At 36.5% G+C, this 19,728-nt stretch overlaps 1 protein-coding gene and 1 long non-coding RNA gene across 5 annotated transcripts in view; one reads left to right on the forward strand and one right to left on the reverse strand.

Moving 5' to 3' along the window:
• LOC110832654 (uncharacterized) overlaps positions 1-19,728 on the forward strand; it is a 202,813-nt gene that overhangs the window by 114,004 nt on the left and 69,081 nt on the right. The window lies entirely within an intron of this gene.
• The window catches only part of LOC110832656 (uncharacterized), a 57,076-nt gene continuing 41,872 nt past the window's right edge, over positions 4,525-19,728 (reverse strand). Inside the window, exons 3-4 of the long non-coding RNA XR_002544002.2 lie at positions 5,563-5,680; positions 4,525-4,964 (exon numbers count right to left, since the gene is read on the reverse strand). This is a non-coding gene — a long non-coding RNA (uncharacterized LOC110832656). The remainder of the gene's footprint in view (positions 4,965-5,562; positions 5,681-19,728) is intronic.

A 19,728-nucleotide genomic window follows, 5' to 3' on the forward strand; every position in this document is an offset into this window, starting at 1 on the left:
TATCGCCACCAAAAACTTTCATAAAATTAACTTAACTTTGTAGGGGTTAATTAATTTGTTTCAGACTTATCCTACGGAACGTTACATTTCTTGTGAAATTTTATATAATTTCTCTTGTAGACTGATATTTGCTGTATTAACGATGTACATTGGTCTACATCCAGACGTATTACGACTAAGAACCAGTAAACAGTTTTACCATCGTTGATTTAATCAAGATTTTTATGGTAGAACAAACGAGTTTGTCAGTGAACTAAGATTTACGTTCAGACTTATATTTACAGTCTAATTACGTCACGAGGAAGGTCAAGCAAAATAACATAAAAATGATTTTTTTTGTAACTTCTTTTGCTACACGAGTAGTTGAAAGCGTCAGTAGCAGCTGCATAAAGGAATATTCTTCCTATACGTAATGAAGTCATTTATTAGCCGCCTTCGATTTGAAGAAGAAACTCATTTTGGTTTCTGGGCGCGTCGTGTTAGGCAGAGTTGTTCCTTGAATATTGATCACTTCACATTAATCAAATGCAAATCCACGTTTGGTCGCGCTTATTTGACGCCTTTGCATGCTTAAGAAACGTGTAGGCTAACATTTCATATAAACTAAGAATTGACGTGCATAAGATACGATCTTGGGAAATGCGTTTGTGGCGTGGAGGAGCTCTGCGCAGGGACTCAGAACAGCACAGAAAATCAAAGTTTCTTGTATTTTTAGTGCCTCGTTTCCATTGGTTTATTCCCAGTTGGGTTTACAAAGTTTTGTCTGATTCAGGTAGCCTGATAATGAATTACGAATCGGAAAAAATGTAGCAGGAAAACATTCCTACCACAATGCATGAACGATTCTTGGGTTGTTTTAGGACTATATTTTAGCTGTACAGGATATGTGGAGTCAAATAATATGAGAATATCATGAATATTCCATTGAAAAGGACTTCATAGGAGAAATTAGTGATCTTTTCGACTATACTGTAAGAGCATTTACCGGAGATACTGTGGAACACCACGAGAAACCTCAGTCAAAATAGCAGTTTTGCAGCTAAGATTCTAACCCGAATTTTATTTCGACCCGTTTCCGCTGTGATAATTTTGAGTGGTTTTGATGAAATGTTATTCAAGGAAATATGATATCTTGGAAATTCTATCATGACTAAGCATTCATGCGCAAGGATCGAACTATGGGCCGGAATATAGAGAGTGATACAGGATAACAGAATTTTTGTTTGTACGAACAAAGAAATAATAAGCAACAGTGAAGAAACAGCATATAGCAGCTGCACAAGTAAATTAACTTGTTCTTGAAATGTTACTCATCTCCTGTACACGTTACGCATTCTGTAGTATTAAATTTGTTTTTCTGTCAAACAGAAATAGCCGATTGATACATAAAATCTTCAACACCTGTTTTAGGGTAATGCCCTAACTTTAGTTAGGAGGGAATGGCAGATTTATTGTCACGTTATTTAATGTTGCTTCGACTGTGTAGCCTCTGAGAGATGGAAAATAATCACGAATGGTTGTGGGAAGGATTTTAAACAGAAGACCATGGCCAATTTGAAATTACCTTTTAAATATTTGTCTGGAGACCGCAGATAATAGTCGATAACCCGGCTTAGGTAAGAATCGGGATCTTGTGAATACAAAACATGTGTCGTCATTCTGCTCGTTGGAACTGAGAAATAAAAAAAAAACATTTCCAGATCGCATTCCATTGAATGCCAAGTAAGTTTTCTTATCCAGTCAGTATACTAGGTTATTCATAATTCCCTGACACATTGCAAAATATTACCAGACTTTAATGGTTTCAAAGGATGGTAACATGCTACACGCCGATAGAAAGAGAAACTCTCCAAGTTTCGTTAAAAAACTGATTTTCTTCGACGAAGCTACGTTTCACGTTTATGGGAAGGTGAACAGACACAATGTGCGGGTATGGGGAAGTGAAAACCCAAACGCCACAATTGAGAACATTCGGGATTCACCGAAACTGAACGTTTTCTGGGTCATATCCAAAGAGAAGGTGTACGGGCCATTCTTCTTCGCCGAGGCAACCGTCACTGGCACGTCCTATCATGAGATGATGCAGCAATGGCTAATGCCACAGCTTCATGATCACAGCGATGACTTCATTCATCAGCAAGATGGGGCTCCGCCACACTACCGCCCGCGTCTACCTCAATCGGCATTTGCCACAGAGTTGGAGCGGACACGTGGCTGCCAATGACCATGCGCTGCTTCGTTGGCCACCTCGATTACCTGACCTGACGCCATGCGATTTTTTTCTTATGGGGGTACGTTAAGGACCAGGTCTCTGTACCGCCTCTGCCACGGGATCTGCCTGAGCTGCGAAGACGAATCATGGCTGATATGTCACAAATCGATCGTGACATGCTGCAACGGGTATAGGCGGAAATGGATTGTCGGCTTGACGTCTGCCGCGTCACAAAGGGCAGACACATCGAGCATTTATAAGAGATGTAAAATAAACTTAGACAGTTTCTCTTCCTATCGGCATGTCCTATATTATCATCCATTGCACCATTCAAGTCTAGCGATTTTTTGTAATGTGTCAGGGAATTATGAATAACCCTGTGTTATACTAAATAACAGATTATAAGAGTTAACAAAAAACAGAGAACATTCTTACATTTACTACATTAACCTTCACTTAGTGCGATATCTGATCAGACGTCACTAATTTAGTGCAGATGTAATAACTGATTCCGTATCTTCCTCGTAATGGCGTGCCAGCAAAAATTATCTTGCGTGTTACTTATGTCACGCGTATCAATAATTTGCTTTCAATGTTTGGAACGTGTCATCCCCGGGGGGGGGGGGGGGGGGTATAACTGTAGATGCGAGGATAATAGGCCTATCAAAACGTAATAGAATGTGAACTGAACTGTGCTCTCAGAGGCTTAGCCGAATAATGGGTTTTTATGGTGACTTAACTTTGGCTTTGTAACAGAGTTTCCCTTGACCAGCCCAGGTATCAGCTAAGCAAGACACTAATCTGTGGATATTGTTTAGTTAATTTCAGACTGCTGTGGAATGGAAGTGTATCTGACAGATAGCAGTTAGACACGCTGTAAATTAAACATGACACCGGAATATGATCCTGTGTTTTCGCTGATAAAAGGAAGATGTGTTGGGGCTACATACCGCTCTTTGTGGTGTTGCTTGAGGCTGCACTAAGAGACTGTCATGTTGAATGTCATTGAGTTTAAATGACACCCAGGAAATATACAAGTTTCTGTTGATACAATCTTACGTTATGCCTAATATAACTCTGTCGTGCAGAAGTCGCTATGTGAATCACAATAAAATTAGAAACGCATATAATTTGACTTACGTTACATAGCCGATTACTTTCTCGGTATGTAATGTGACCGGCATATATTCGAATAATGTGGAACAAGTGCTAGCCAGATACGTGAAGAGACAACGTCGAGATGTGGTACATAAAGTTCTGACATTCTAATCTGACGCATCTGTTTCAAATCCCGATTGAGAACTTCTCAAGTAACGTATCATGATAATGGAATTTAATATTTTAAAATAGTGCACGGCCACTTCTTTTACACAGCCTCATGTTGACACGTTGAAAATTTGTGTAACAAGAAGCGTATTGATTTGTTACAAAATAATTATATAAATTTTATTATTCAGTGCCCAAGTACATTTCTTAATGTAGGATTATTTATGTAATTAAATCTTAATTATGAATAGATATTTCTAGAATAAAAATTTACTTGGATATTATCCATCGTCTAGTAAATATAAAACGTAAAACGACGTTTCGGATATGGTACTCTATCTCCGTCTTCAGGTTCCTACACAGTTGGGCCCACTAGATAGAGCTAATCCCTATCCCATCTCCGAAACGTCGTTTTACGTTTTGTATTTACTAGACGATGGATAATATCCAAGTAAATTTTTATTCTATTGACTCTTCACCATCGTCAAGAAGTTTTAGATTTGAAATAGATATTTCTGTTTGTAGATATCTCGATAAATAAGATTGAAAAGCAAAACATGGTCTCCAATTCAAGAATAGTTACCACTCTGGTACCGAAACACCCTTAGCCGCACCCTGGGCCTAACAGACTGAATCAGAAGTGCCATTTGGTGGAGACTAGTGTTTTGTAAACTGAAACTTTAAAAGAGGAAACAAATTTTTTGGCCCCTTCGTAGTGAGCGGGAGGGTGCCAAACTGATGCTATGGTGGGATCTTAGATTGGAGCGTTATTTCAAAATGCGTCACATACATTTTTGTAAGTATAATTAAATGAAACATTACGTAATATTTTGTATCGTAAGTACTATAAGATGACTCGTTAAAAGCGATAGAGAAAGGAAAGAGAGCGTAAGGTGGAAACAGCTTCAGTAAGTAATAGCAGTAATGGTAATGGAACAAAGTAGAACTGTACACCTAAATAACCAGAGTTTACATGAGAGGTACCACTTCTATATAACATTTAACTCAGTATATAACAAGCAACGTCTTAGTCTCTGTCCATAAAATACCAATTAACGAAACTTTATTGTTGACATTTTTTGTTACAAAACAAATGCAGAGGAGACATCTTGAAAGACAAAAAAGGCTACAGAATTAGAATTAGAATTAGTTTCTAGGTATACACTTTATTAAACAGTAGACTAGACACAGGATAATTTCCAAAGGCGAGCTTTATTGTTAGGGGCGTTAAACCTTCGGGTATCTTACCACTAGGCTTATATTTGTTAGCATAATCTGCAAGGCAAATATTCAGAGTCGATGCTGCACTGGGTTGTGACGTCGTGTGGACTCGTAGGTAATTACCAATGTTTTGGAGAAACGTACTTACTCCATTTGCATGGATGAAGTTGAAGACAATTTATTCCTGTGAAATGATGGGATCTACCTACTAGTCCATGTGGCGTCACAGAGTAGAAAGCATTTTTATTTTTACAGCCGCGAGAACCTGAAATATCAAAAATATTCAGAGGATTATTCAGGTTTTAACTTGAGTAGTTCTGATAGTAAAAAAATTACTCTGTTAACTACGTATGTACATGTTTTGACAACCAGTGACATGAACATAAATGAAATTAAAGTTATGTCTAAGCCTATAAACATATTACATATAGGCACAATGTTCAACTTGTAAGGTGTAATGACTCGATGATTATCACAAACTTTACAGAATAATTAACAAATTTCAAGGTACGATGTATTTATTGAGTAGTTTATATTTATGCAGATAATCAGAAAGGTCTAACCCGAAGTTCGTCCAGGGACTAATATATGTATTATCCTCCCATCTAGCGTTCTTCAGCCAAAATATTTTATGCATTCTTCTTTTTCCTGCGTACGCTCTATATCGCAAATAATTAAAAATCTGCATTGGGTAAGTTTTATCCACTCAGCTGCTCCTTGGTTACTCTAGGTGAAACAGGCTTTGCTGGGATATTGAAAACCAAAGTAATTTCGGTAACTGTGGCCAAAAAATGTATAGTAATGTCATGCTGTGAGCAGGTTTCCTGTAGAAAGCTGTAAAACGTATGGGATAATATACATACTGGCACGTATCTCGTAAGTCCGCTATAATTGCATGTCCCTTGTCGCTGGTTGGCTGCTTATTTCTAAGACCTCCCACCAAGACATCCGCTGCCTTTAGTCCATATGCTTGGAACTAACCTGAAATGTATAAACTATAGTAATGTTTCTGCTCACTCCTGGCTTTATTTCAGTGGCCAATATATGGGGGGAGACATATTTAAAGCAGTAGAGATTGACGGGTTTGATATTCTAGTTCACTCTTTCTTTATATTCGAGAGGTACCGTTTTCAAAACTCGGCTCAGACAAAGGCTGTCGTGATATCAGTCGCAATTTTTCTTACATCCTCTAGACAAATATCGGGATGGTTCCTTAAGGCAAGCCAAGTCTCCTTATTTTCGCGTTATATCCAGGTCATCACTCACAGTTATCCAACGCTGTATATCAAAAAAGTGCGAATAGCGTTGTTAAATAATCCTAAAATTACTTAGTCGATAATTACTTTTAATTAACCAATGACTGTAATTACTTACATGGACACAAAAATATTAGCTTCAAGGTAAGCTGCAATTTCCGTTATTGCATCATCTCCAATAATAGGATGTGCTCTATAATTGTCATCATCATCATTATCGTCATTATTCTTGCAGCAGTGCAAATGGGTTTGATTGATGGATAAGGGATGTGCAAAGTGTCTTAATAAATGTTTACAAATACACATACTATAGATATATAAGAAGTACGATAATTCTGAAGCCTGTGAAATATGTTGAATTGGTTCTATGTAAAACACAAAGAGGCCAATCTTATGTACTGCGACATCATAATTTTAACATTTTCGGTCTAACGGATAGTAGTCTATTGTTATTGATTTTCAATATTGAATGTTTGCTTAGATATTTATATAATTTGAGATCGAAGATTCTTTGGGGTTAACCGAGTGGAAAACAGGACGTACTGGAGTTAAGTAATATAGCTGAGTTGATTTTGGCGCTATATTTGCTTTGAAAGTTATCTCCTGTTAGGGTTATCTTTGTCATCTCCTGCTCTCACACTTTTCTTACGTCGTTGATATTATTATCAACCAAATGGCACAAACCGTCCTGATTTAATAGCTTCTGTGTTTGTGCATGTTTGTTCTCCTTTTCTCTCTTTTTTAACTCGTGCTTGGTCTGTAATTTGTGTTCGGGCTGTTACGTCAGCACTTAAATAAACAAAGAATTGAATTACTGTTTTATTATCAGGATTCTGGCAAGTTTTACTTGGACTGGATATGATCATCATTTCCGAGGCTGCATTCTGTTTGCTGTTACATTAATTAGTCAACCCATTGCTTCACTATGAGATGTCGCCAAAAAAGACACGAAGTTTTCAGCTCAGACGTCAGTAAATAATTTTTTACCAATGCCATGCTTTGTGTAAATTCCTTCAAAACTGCAACGAGTCGGAGTATACACTTTCAAACGACTTCAGGATGAATGATTAAAAAAAACATGCAGTCATAATATTTTCTCCACCCAAATCTGTTTTAACATACGAACCCGTGTAATATCCCTTTGTCTTACTGTGCTAGGACCCCTTATATTTCACGTCACTGGGATTTATGCGTGTTCTTTCAGTGTCCCTATTGATTGCAAACAATGTGTCGATAGTTCAGGAGATGCCAGAAAGAAGTATTATATGGATAAGTGCTCGGGGCATCCTGCATTAACATTGTGTGGGCAGTACATTAGCATTTAAGAAAGAAGGGGGGCATATTTTTGCATAGAATATAAAGGCATAAATCAGGCGTAATTTGTATTTAGTTTCTAGTTACTTTTTGCAGTTAAATACAATAATATTGATAAGCCATTGTATCTGGCATGTAAAATTTAGTGTGATGATAAATTATACACATAGAATACTATCTACATGTATGTTAAAGCATTTATAGTGTTGTGCTTCTGGGTTATGACGCCGTGCAAACTAGTAGTTCGATGCCAAATTTCAGAGAATCATTCTGTATTAATCTTATATAGCCTTTAAGAAGTTTCTCTGAAACTTTGGTATCAAACTATGATTTCACACGGCATAAAAGAGCAAGAGATTATTATCACCTCCACGAAAACCTCAAATAACACGTATTATAGCACTCTTTCGTGCAATATAATGTGACAACATTGACCAAGTCAAGGCTATTGTAGGCTATTGAGGTAACTTTCTGTTACCAATAATACGTTGCTTTTCTTCCCTGGGAGTAAAGCGATCGAGGCACATCTTCGTATACTGTCAAGTTTCAAAATGTGTTGTCCTAAATCTCGTTCAGAGACTGGCTTTTATGTTCTAGTACCGGAAAATTTGTTAGACCCATAGATTATACGCCTATATTTTCGAGTAAATATGCTGTAAATAACACCTAAAATTTTATTTTGAGACTTCTGTGCTGGTCACCCTTAGCTTTGTAGCTTGTTGTATCGTAAATTAGTAGATCGTACATTAAACTACATGTTATCCTGCGGGCGTTGTAATATTAAAATATCGCAATATTTATAAACGTTATTATAAACCTATATTTGATGATCTTTGCTCGCTTCACAACTGTAATCTCTAGCCAGAGCTGGGTTTTGCGTAAGTACAAGTTCAAATTAATGCTCTGGATTAATTGGTTTATGGAATATTTATGTAATATGTCTTATGATGATCGGAGAACATCACATCTCGGAAACATGTTAACAAACATTGTGTTTAATTTATTTATCTGATCACACATAGTTGTCTGTTCTCGACAGACGCGTGTTGTTCTCGTGCTGATAGTTAGAAAAAAACAATAATTTTGACGTTATGTTCATCATACGTACCTAAGGTTTGCGCAGTAGACTTATATGTTATATTATTATTATTATTATTATTTGTTTGTTTGTTTTATGTATTTTAATGTTTCACTTTTAGGAATATCATTTAGCCCATTTACTGTTAATTATTCTTAATAAATTAATGAATTGATATATTATCATTATTATATTGTACATTTATATATTTTGTTCATTATTTGTTTGTTTTTGTATTGTTATATTTATTGTTAGTGCTTGGCTGTTATTGGCCTCTTTTGGCTGTTGCCAAGCACTCTAATAAATTAATTGAATTGAATTATTATTATTATTATGCATACAAAACTGGAAACATGTGTGCACTTTGATACTACTTCTGAAAATCATATACGTCATTTCCTTATACGATGAAGTTAGAATTATTACACCTCAGTATTAGGCCACAAGCACGCTGTTTTCATCCCTCTCGGGACGTGGATTTCTGTTCTTATTTTTCTGTGTTTTATTGTGTCAAACGAGTGGAATTCTTGCTCTTCGCTGATTCCTATTAATGAATGTAACTCACGTGGCAGGAAGTTTCAAACCGAACGTTGCGGCTGAGTGGGTTCAAGTCTTGGTCACTGAAGTTTTTGTGGGTCTTCTCAGTTCCTCCAGTAGTTCTAGACTACCTCGAATTTGGCCACAACTGCTGTTTTTATCCTTTCCAGCTTAATATTCGTTAATCACCCTATCACTGAACGCTGTATTTTCTGAGTTATTGACGACGTAGTTAAATGTATCACATAATAATAAAACTCGAAATCTTTCAGCATCTCAGAGTTGATTCTGTGATGAAACAGGCCAGAATGCCTTTCAACAATAAAAACGTGAAGGAAGAAAAGGATCTATTGAGTATCGGCAGTTAATAGAACTTCACAACACGTGTTTCTTTACACGCGCAACAAAGAAACGATTAAATTTAGTATCAATTTTCTTAGCTTTTCTTGCCATAAATGTCCCCTTTTGTCTCTTTCATTTGAGAATGAGTCGATTTGGCACATTCTTGGACATCAGTTATAGCTGTAAGTGAAGTGACGACAGTATATTGACTGTCACCACAGTTACAACGCATGCTGCACCTGCTTGAACAGCATCCCGCACAACACCTTCCCTCTTTGTCACCGGACCTCGTGCGGCATAACTCGTACAAAGGAACCCCGCCTTAATGCAGTCTCTCAGTCTCTGATAGAGTGTGACAGCTGAACAATACGCCATTATTGTGAATCGCAAGAAAAAGACACCATAAATATGTAGGGCTTCGTTGATTCTTCTTCCTTTCTTCCAACCCTTTAGAAGTTTAATGAGGGCAAAAGTATAGCAATCGATTATGGAACAACCGTTCTCAATTGTTTCACGTCTTTTTACCATTGTTTTCTCACTAGCGCCATCTCTCGTCTGCTTTAAACGATGAGTGCAAGCAAGTTTTACGTATTAACTGGCTGACTGACAGACCTGACTGGCTGTCCAACAAGCTGGCTGTAATTTCAACACACTGCAAAATGTTTCGTGAAATTGTAGGTAGCTATGTTTATTATGTTTCCATTGATTTAATCGTCCATAGCTTAGCGATAATTATGTAGCCTATAAACAATCCTATAAGGTAAAAACATCTTTGAGTGTGGCCCTCAGAATGCATTTAAGTATGGGCTTGGTTGTCAGAATAAAGAGCAACAATTTCCCTCTTCCTCATCGTTATAGTTTGAACTGTGTTATGTCAGTTCGTGTAAGACTGCTCATGTGAATTCCAAGAAGGTAAATATGCATTTTCCTAAAGAACATTTTCATACTTTCATTTGTAACAAAAATGTGGTGTATTTTCTTGGAGGTAAGAACTGCGTTATTAAATATTAATTAGATGAGTTTTTACATTTAAAGGATTAGCATATAAGTTTAAAAAGTTAGACCTGTAGTGTAATGCGAATATATATATATATTGTTTTACATTCTAAAAATTATGAACTGAAGTTTAATATTTTTCAAACATCTATAACAACATAAAATTTAACAGTCTTTCATTACAGAACATGAATGTCTTTCCCGATTCAACAATTCACATGGCCTCCATTTTGGTTAAAATTAATTTAATGTGTAGTAGCTAAAAACTACAAATGAGGATAGGTCTGTAATGGTATTTCATCCGTATCAAATTTCGTGAAGAACTGTCAGTTGGTTGAAAAGTTATTAGAGGGAAGAGACAAACACGCACATACAAATCTCTCTTTCCTTTTGGGAAAGTAAGCATCCAGACAAATACGAACCGATTTTTTTTTTTTGTAGTAGCCATTGGATTGTGCACGCAACGAAGTAAGACAGGAATACAAGTGACCGCATTACGTCTGTCTGAGGATTGCGCTAATAAGGAAATAATGGTGCACTGCAGCAAAAGATCCTGGCTCGATCACAGTTCCTGGTTCATTATCTCGTGCTATTCTTTTATCCCTTATCTCTATCAGTCGACTCGACAAAATCCACAGCGCATTTATTCGACAACGCCTACGTCTAAACTGGACACTAATTCTTGTGGTATCGCCTATAACACCTACATGCAGTTCCTTAACGTCAACAGTTATCGGCTTTCAGCATTTGATCACATGTGACGTACTTTTCTTTTATTTTCATACGGAATTTTATTGCCACTAACGGTCGAGGTTCCTCTCGGCACTGACATATCTGTTAGTTCTTTTTTTCAATCTTTGCACTGGTAAGGTAATTCCATACTAGTACTTTGAAATAAGCCTTAATTTCTTTAGTTTACCTTCCAATTTACAAATGAGAAATATCCTCATGTGCTGTAGGGTACAATTTACATTTGTAGCAAATTTTTTGTCGTAAAGCAGTGCACGAATCAAACAACAACCCTGTTTTCAAATTATGCAGTGTGTAAAAGAACACTCAGGACGGAAACACAGATCCACCTTGTTAGGCTATAAAAATTCTTATCCACATACTAAGTTATGCTTCACCTGTTTGGTGACAGAATCACGAGGTGGTCGAACTACGTCCAGTATGAAGTCATTTTAAAGCCAGATACTTCAGATACCATGTATATGCAACGGAAAACCAGAGGAAATCGAATTTTAATAGAAAAATCTTAAGGGACAGTTCCAAGTTTTTTTGTATATATGGAACATTAATATTAAAAGTGACCTTAGCTAAATAGGTTGGATGATGGGAATTGAATTTAAATGATTCAGAATAGGATTCATTAGTGAGATTTTGTTAAGTTGGATATGAATTTTCAGGTCTCGTAAAAGCGGAGAATTTCTCCTCTAGTTGGATTAATGTCAGTGTATCAAAGGAGACAATGTGGCCTTAAATGGAGTTGCTTATAGTTATTATCAGTTAGTAATCTAATTAATAATAAATGTATATGGTCGATAGCTTAGTTACTTAGTTGAGGTGCGTCAGTCTGTGTGAGAATGGTGTACACACTGATAGGGCTTCATTGCAATTACACCTAAAATAGGTACAAATTACGCTTATTACATTTAAATCCAACGTTTCAGCCACCTCATGGTTAACTACTTCATTTTTTTATACTCCAAGGTTCGATTCTATGACGGTCATAAATTCAAGAATGTACCCCTCAGTTTTTAATAATCAAGTTAGAATCGGAATTATGCTGAAAGTAACAGTTTACTGTAAAATAATTAAGAGTAATTTTCGAGGACTTGCTGATTTCTGTAGTGTAATTTAAAATAAAATAACGAGCTCGAGATTACATTGTCCATATAGTGAAATGGCCAGCAAAACTCAGTCATTTTAACTTGCAATTTTAAAATAACGTAAATTGATGAGAAAAGTTATGGAAGTTCTATATGTTCACATGCAACTGGAAATGTTTGGATTTGTCACATTTGTATTCCGATAACTGTAGTGACTTGTAAGGAAGCGATAAGCACTTAGCAGCCTCGTCATATTCGTCTCTGTTCATGTGTGAGATCACACGCACAATCATCCGAAAGCATTGTAACACAGTAGGTGTGTTTCTGTATTTTACATTAGGTATTATCATGTATATCTGAGCTAAAAGTACGCTTTTCAGATAGTTTCTACTAATTAGGTTTCGAATGTCCAAAACAGCGGTCTTCAACCATGAAATGGTTAATTAATTTTATTGGTTTGCTAACTTTCCTTCAATGCCCCATCTTTTTCCTTTCTCTCATCTCTAAAATTTATAGACCTACATAGGCCTAAACAACATACTGTTACAAATTGTTGTTGATCCGATCGTAACATTCAACGGTTTACTTTTTCGTAATAAGACAATGATCTAAATTAGTCACAAAAGCCCATTACATGTTTTGTTATTGTAGCTACTAAATGTGTTAAAGACATTTTTAGATTGAGGTTATTTACACATTTTATATAAAATAAACGTTCTCTGATAATGATAGTGTAACCCAAAACGAGCATACTTTTCGAAATACTTGGATAATGCTGGTGGTAAGGGTTTAAAACACGACCCAACTTATTTCAGCTACCGTAAAGTGGTCGTTTTTACAATTTGCTTATTCCAGTGAACAGTTACGAATAAATCAATCATTTTCACGCATAATTTGAATAATTATAATAGTTAAATTTGAAAATAGAGAATTTGTGGTTGTAGCGAATTTGCAGTATAACATTTCCCATTTCAATGTAACTCCCTGATATAGGTCTAACTGAGTGTTATGTTTGATTTCGAATGTTGTGGAATACAAGTAATCGCATGTGTCCATGTTTCTTTGAACCACTGGAAAGTTCTTAACTGCAATGAAACATTATCATGTCTCTTTCATGATGATGAAGTAAAATCGACAAGGATGATAAATTATTTGATTACATGCTGGCATTTCTCAGTTCAGTTTCTTTGTCACTTTTTTTAAAAATAAGTTTAAGCAACCAATGCATTAAAGATAGGATTTAGAGAAATTCCTTCTTGTATTGTAGAAGAAAAACACAACTCCCACTAATTAAAGGTATATTTTATTTCCCGTGACTTCTCCTTACCAAGGAATTTGTATTGTTTTCTTTTTGACTTTGAGTAATTGAGCTTTCTTTTATAAGTTTAATACTTACTTTCATGTCATGAAATTGTCAGTGTTCAATATTTCTTGTTCTTAAAATAACGTCTGATAGACAATTTATTATCAACAAATAGTGTGTCCAAAGTTATTCTGCGCCGAGATCATAAATTTCAACCAAAAGGTTTATAAAACATTGACATGTGTCGATCATCTGTTTTTTGTAAACAAATAATGAGACGCCAAAGTGTGAATTACTATCAAAAGACTAACCTGAACTGCTTCGTTTATATTGTCAGTAGCAGAAGCTTGTTCCATTGTCACATTATTTTAAGATATCATTCGATATCAATTTACATATCGGTATCGCATGTTACTGAGTCCTTCAGTACACTATCGACGAAGTGTAAAACTTTTATAAAATGTTTTAATATTGTAAGACTTGAGGTTCTCACAGCGGTGAGTATGAAGATTTCTGTCTTCTGGGTTGTTGCGCTGTGTAGTCTGGTCGATGTTAACCAACGTTTCAGAGGTCATACAGCCAGTATGACCTCTGAAACAGCGCAACAACCCAGAAGACAGAAATCTTCATGTTTCAATATTGTTATAAAACTGATGGTTACAGACGCAGAGATTAAATAGTCAAGAAGGCTAATATTTTTCATTCCCACATTGTTGTTGTTCTTCTATACAGATAGTGGCGAAGAAACCAGAGCTTCTGGTACGTAGAACAGAAAATAAAATTAAGTAGAAATTGTAGGATTTGAGGCTTTAACGGCGGCGAGTACAGTGATGGCTGTCTTCTGAGTTGTAACGCCTCGCAGTCTGGTAGAACTTACCAGCGGGTATCGCTCTGATGATGGAGGAGGCAAGGACCTCTAAAACGTTGATAAACTTATGCCAGACTATAAGACGCTACAACCAAGAAAACAGTCATTTTTATAACTGTAAACAATATATTATTCAGTGTGGATATCTCAACTATTATTTCAACATTTGTCGAATTATCGATATAGTTTGATGGTTTTGTTTAATATAAACAAACAGACAACGTGGTTACGCAAAAGAAGAACTCATCTTAACTGACTGTCATCACAAATTGAATTGAAATTTGGTACAAATTCGTAACATGAAAGCCATAAACATAATATCATCTTTCCAAAATAGGGGTAAAGGCAAGAAAGAGATAGATTCCTTTCATTACGACTATGTATAGCCTATTATACAACCACGAGGTAACTTGCAAAGTAAAAGAACCTTGTAAGTTATTGACAAATATAAAAAACATATTATAATTGAATTATTCAAGGCTGTAATTCATTTTCCTTCCTTATCCGTCACAACGCTTTTCATAAACTGTGACAATCTGTTTTTCTTAAAGCTGTTAAAGAACAAAATGGAAAATATTAAATGGCAAGATGAGCACAGTAATGAGCTTCGTGTTCCTTAAAAGGCTGGTAATTTAGCTACTCTAGAAGGTTTCTTCTCCATTAAATTTGTTGGCTTTCTAGTCATTAGAGTAGTGTGTTGCTGTTCTTTAAGTATCTGTTGCAACTCCATTCTTAGTTAGGAATGAAAAGTAGGTCTGCATTGCGGTTTAAGACATAGGCATATAATACTCCTATTTACGTAGCAGTCAGTTCATAATCACACCTGTATTCGTTAGTGGTTTTTGTAGAGGTATTAAATTTGAATAACTTTCATGAGAAATTAATGGGCCTGCAAGTATGGAAAACAGTGTGAAATGAGAAGCTTCACAGTTTACTTATGCTCTTCACCAAGGAGGATGAAACGAGCAGAACATGTAGCATGCATAGGAGGAATAAGAAATATAAATACACCACAAACTCTACAGCCATTCTTACAGACCTCTTTTTCAGACTCAAATTAATAGGATATAAAACGTAAATGTAATCTGAATGTCAACTTGTACCATGTGTCATTGTTTATGAGACAGCAGCACGCTCTGGTGTGTTTGAGAAAGTTTTCATACGGTTCTTCCATTAAAAATACAAAATAGTTTAGAGCAAAATAGTCTAGTTCAATCTGAGGATATAAATCGCATTTAAATGTAACTTTTCTGTATTCGGTGCACACCTGCTACATAGTAATGTTATCTTGGAATGTGAATATTTTGAATGTTTCTAACTAAAATACGGAATATTACAGCAAGACTTTTCATTTAAAGAATAGGTTGTAGGTTTTGCATCGCCTGCATTTGGTGAGAAATGTATACCTACTTGGCTGCTGCCAAGGGACACGAACTAATTGGACCCTAAATCATATTTATGACGGAAACATCCGAAACGTTGAGTGGGAAGAATGGCGAACAAGACAGAGATAATCTCGATGGACTCAGGGTACATAACTTCTTTAGACTGTAAGATATCATATCATTGAAATAAAATTTATGAGCGTACCACTCTTTCAAGTACTAATAAGTTAACAGTAAGATTTTAGGTTGCCACAGCGACGAGTACGTAAAACCTAGAAGATTGTCCTTTTTAAGTTAAGATTATTTTTTAAACTAAACAAACCCCAGACGAGTGCTTTTAAGTGAAAATGATGTCATAATTCTATGCATTACTTCAGGGGCCGTCAACCTATTCATTACCGCGGACCGAATTGATTATTCATGTCTTTGTCGAGGGCCACAAAAATAATAATATAGCGAACAGTAGTGAAATTATATTTCTTTAACTTAAACAGCATATGAAGTATTCACTTAGACACAATATATACATTTCTTCCTATAAGTAATATTATTTTAGAGGCCGTATTTTTAGCTTCCGAACAGTTTCGATGTCAAATCATTGTCAATTTGGTAAACCTTCAGTTATTAATACCACAGTCAATTTAACATTTTATTGTTTAATTCCATGGAGTTTGAACAAAGGAAAAATGTACCTTTATGCAATAACGCGATTTTAACGTTATAGGCTTACATCTACAAAATTGTTATTTATTTCATTAAGATATTTTTTTCAATTGTTTTCTCTTACGCTTATATATTTATTTATATAAGTGTCCTCCTCGCTTCTCGCTTTGGCTAATTCCCAGATCATGTGACGGGCCGCAAACCAAGGTTGCTGACCCGTGCTCCGCATCTGACCTGCTCATGAAGACGTGGTGGGGTAGGCTACGGTGATGATTTATGATTTCAGGATGAAAACGCATGGCAAATAATCTGATTGAAGGGAGCCTGTTATCTAAACCGGTGGTTGGAAAAACTAAGGAAAATAGGTGTAAATATGTAGTAACACATTTGAATTCAAAATGTGGCTTCTCACCGGCAGACAAATACTTGCTTAGGGCAAAGAATAGTCGTACCGGTTAAATGTTTTGTATCCCCATTCCTGATTAGTTAATGAACTTAAGCGATCTTTTAATTGTTCCTTAATTTAGAGTAACTGTCCGGAAATATAGCAGTTTTAATTGTGCAGTTGAGGAGGACTGATGTGTAGGCCGCTTCAGGCCTTTGCACGTGTAGAGAGAAATGCACAATACGTTTATAGGCCTGATTTTCAGAATATTGTTAGGCTACATCTTCCCAAATTTCAGTAATCTGACGATCGAAACGGAACCCCCGGCTGCGAATTTCTCATATAAAAGTCGAAATTACCTTCATGCCGTTATGAAGGAAGAAGTCAAAGTTTTAGCTCGTGAGAAAACAAAACACAAAATACGCTTTACGCTTCAGTGAAAGAAATAAGTACGGATAATCAATTTTTAAACTTGTAGTTATTGTGATAGGTGCGGAAGTATGAAGGAACATTCTTTCACCACTAAGTTTAATAGGCCTATTATTTTAGGTAGGGTGAGTGTCATCAAATAGGCTTACTATAAGAAGTAATCCAGAAGTGAATAAAACATTGACAACAATTCTGAACAATCCTACACACAGAGTAATGTCCGTTCAGTGTCGTTTGAACTCTTCGCGGAAGCAATCTTATCCCGTGTTGTGTGTTCTTCATTTCCAACAGACAAGGCTATTATCTATGGACAACTCGAAACAATTCACAGACCCCACAAATGATCATGTTGCTACGATGTTTTGTAGTGTGAAGGAAATGCAGATCTTCATACTACATTAAAGCCTATAAACCATCCTGAACAGATCACAAATTTTTCCACTTGGCGCTCTGACGATGTTGCTCGTTTTCGCAAAAAGAAGTAAATCAAAGAGCCAATAAGCCAAAACTTATTGGGATATACCATTGTTATTAATTTTCACATCCGTCGGAAGTATTGTAACGTCACTTTGCCACCAGATGTCACTACTGGTCAGTCACACAGAAAGAGAATTATTGAGAACTTACCATCTCTCCGTCCTCGTCAGTTTGTTGAGTGGTTGTAAGGCGGAGCCATTGCCAGTCATTTGTCAACCAAATGACAGACCATTGAGGAAAGAGCTGGGGGCGGGAACACAACAAGCCAATAGGAAAACGAACATTCTGCTATCCTACATGATTTAGAAGCCCAAGTCTGGTTTTGACGTCACGATCGAATGTGCAAAAATATTAACAACAAAAAGTTAAGACCAGTGGCGGTGACCTGAATGCAATCATGTCCCGATGGCATCAGAGCGAGGATGAGATGGCGCGTGGAGAGACAGAAATAATTGAAAGATGTCGCCGTGCTTGAGACGACGGGCGACGCGTGGAGAGACAGAGACAGCTGCTGCCCGATGTAGCCAGGAACCTGTGACCAGGATCGATGCAACGAGACCCTCGGTTCCAGCCTCAACTGCAACGAGACTCGCGGCTTCAGTATCACAGTCAGTCTGGTACCACCAGAGGGACTTCAACTCTTGTCTGTGTCGCTTCTATTCTACTTTTGTCTTCTTCTGTGTCCATATCACCCTACTTTATGTTGTTTAGTGTTCTCATTGAAATAAAAATCTATTTTTTTTTCTATTGTTCTTTTGGATGTTTTCGGAATTTGGTATTGAAACTGCTTGAAAATATTTTGGATAAAAGCCAGTATCATGTGAGAGAGTTGAGGTTTTCACCGTCTTTTGGGTTGCGCCGTTTAGTCTGGTAGAAGTTTACCGACGTTTCAGAGGTCCTTGATGTCTCCATCATCAGGCGCCCTGGTCCTTGAGATGTATTCTTCGTGTTTTAAAAAATCAGGCTCTCATTACAGTATCAGTCGTGTAGGTTTATTATTGTCAATTCTGTTCAAGTTGGTATACTAATTGAAAATATATATTAGCAGATACATTACCAGCGCTCATTTAAAACCGATTTCGAACCCGACTTAGACTGACAAATTACTTGTATTCATTGTTGTCGTCTGCTGCATGTAGATTTACAAGTGCAGCTTATGTTAACGCTAGTGAAGTAGGACTACACAGCATTGAACACCCAGGCTAGCGACAGACAGTTCACATGAATAAACAACTAGATCTACAGGATGGCGGGAGAATGTTTGTAGCAAGAACATGTTCAACATCTGCAGATAACGCCAAGTTACTACTGTTGTCGTTTGAGCAGTTACAGACTAATGCAAAGTGGAAATTACTTCGCAAGTGGAAACTGTCGAGTAACACATTATTTCTCTTATACTGTATCATCAGCAAACTACCACTCGCGATAAGAGAATTGAACTTATCATTTATTTTGCACACAAAAATATGTTTACAGAAACAATATTTGATGCTTATGTGTCCTTTGATCTAGGCCTATGTGTGCCTGTCTTCAGAATAACGTTAAACCTGTCGAAAACGTTTCCTTGAACTTTGTATAAAATTCAGGCCATTGAAAACAATAACCGTGAGGCCATGCAAAGATTTCAGGCTTAATTATAGTCTTCGAATTCTGTAGAACGTAAAAAAAGACACGGTGTCATGAAAAGTTCTAATTTATTGTTTCACTTAACTTTCTTGAGAAGCTAATAGTCGCTCAGCTAGTCAAGATAAAATCGCCTTTTATATAACCCGAAGGTTCATTACACAGGACCATTTCCTGGGCCACGTTAATCCAATTCACAACTTATGACGCTGTTTTCTTAAGATATTTTTTCAGTATATCCTCCAATCTACGCCTAGGTTTTCCGACTGGTATCTTACTTTCAGGTTCCCAGCAAAAATTCTGTGTGTATTCCTTATTGAATTCATGCGTGCTACATGTCCCATTCATCTCATCCTCTTTTATTTGATCATCCTAATAATATCTGGTGAAGAGGACAAATTACAGAGCTCTTCACAGCGTGATTTTCTCCGTCCTCCTGACACATAATCCCTCTTAGGCCCAAATATTTTCTTAGCAGCCTGTTTTCAAACATTCTCAATGTATTCTTCCCAATGTGTGAGAGATTTGGTTTCATATCCATACA

The sequence above is a fragment of the Zootermopsis nevadensis genome, unplaced genomic scaffold (assembly GCF_977971745.1).
Source record: "Zootermopsis nevadensis isolate Lab colony 2312 unplaced genomic scaffold, Znev_1.0 Znev_ptg000029l, whole genome shotgun sequence".
NCBI classification, from domain to species: domain Eukaryota; kingdom Metazoa; phylum Arthropoda; class Insecta; order Blattodea; family Termopsidae; genus Zootermopsis; species Zootermopsis nevadensis.